Source organism: Hemicordylus capensis, chromosome 1 (genome assembly GCF_027244095.1).
Source record: "Hemicordylus capensis ecotype Gifberg chromosome 1, rHemCap1.1.pri, whole genome shotgun sequence".
Taxonomy (NCBI): Eukaryota; Metazoa; Chordata; class Lepidosauria; order Squamata; family Cordylidae; genus Hemicordylus; species Hemicordylus capensis.
Genome location: NC_069657.1, coordinates 8912981 through 8914581, shown reverse-complemented (window position 1 = coordinate 8914581; position 1601 = coordinate 8912981).

The window sequence follows — 1601 nt, the reverse complement described above, 5'->3', positions numbered from 1 at the left end:
TAATCTTTGTTAACACACAAATACTCCAAATGCAAGCAGCCCTATTCTCTTGTACAATGGAAGGGGAACAGATTGAGCTCATCCACACAAGCGAAAACTGGGTAGGACAAGTGATTCCTCACAATCCCTCCTCACTAGTTCTTTACTCCCACACAACTGAAAATTGGGAGCATACGCAGCTCTCAAATCGGGATAAGTTCATGCACTTTCTTGCCCAACGTGTAGCTCGAAGGGGTACAATCTGTTGGGAATTCTCTCTGGCAAGAGATACTCTTCTATTACAGCAGAGTGCACAGAGGCAAAACACAGCGGAGTCTGCTGAGGCATGCGTGTTTGCTGCGAGCAAAAGAAACTTGGAGCCAGTCCATAGTTTCAAATCAATATGAGGAGTCTGTATTGGAGAACTCCATTCTAGATAGGAAAGTGGAGAGATGGGATCTCTAATCTAGCTAGCTAGCAGGATGCAGAGAGATGCTGTCTGCATCTCTGCACACATGGTGCAGAGAGAGACACAAGCATGTGTGTTAAAGAGAGGGAGGGAGGCTTCTGCATCTCTGCACACGTGGTACAGGGAGAGAGAGGAGCTTGTATGTTGCAAGGGAGAAGAAAGGAAAGAGAAGAGGAAGTGGCCAGGCAGGAAGGAATGAAGTCCCTGAGAGTAGCAATCTACATATCAAAGGGATAGTGTCAGAGCAGTAGAGAGAAGGGATGACCAATGTCTTGACCCCTCTAGCCCTCTGACTCACTAATCTGTCCCCTTCTGTCATTGAGGCATGAGGCAGCGAAGAGTCCTTCACTTCCAACACAATCACAAGTGGACCATATTACATTATTATTGTGAATGGCTTCTAAATTGTAAACTGCCCAGAGACGCAAGTTTGGGGCAGAATAGAAATATTATAAATAAATAAATAAATAAATAAATAAATAAATAAATAAATAAATAATCCTCAGCCTTCTCCCTCCCCTTACCAGAAAATACAACAGGAACTGTTGCTGGTGTCTCCTTTATGCTTATTTTTAGGCTGTGAGTCTTTTGGGGACAGGGAGCCATCCTATTTATTTATTTACTTACTTTATTTTTCCATGTAAACCTTTTTGAGAATTTCTCTTGAAAAGCAGTATATAAATGGTAATTGCAATACTAGTACACTAGAGGTTTCACCTCTGCTACGTATGTTCCTGTTAGCGGGTCTGGAGATTATGGTGAAGGGAAACATCAGAAGTCATTCTGAGGCCTTTAAAAAAAAAATTAAAAAATTAATTTATTTAATACATTTATATAGCACCTATAACAGAAGTCTCAAAATGGTTCACTGACAATAAAGCAGCAGAGTGAGGGATATGGGAAGACCCAAGAGGGCACTCTTGGAGTTCTGGCCTAAATTGGGTGGGAGGAGCTCTGTTAAAAACTCCCAGGAAGGATGGTGCCTCTCCCAAAATAAACTCTCTTCTGCAAAGTTCTCCGCAATATCCCAGACATCTACCAAGCAGCCAGTTCTGACATCACGGCCAGCTTTATGACTTCAGGCAGAAAGAATGTGAGCTCTGCAGCCCGGAGCAGACAGACAGCCAAAGCATCTTTCTGACGAGGGGTCCTG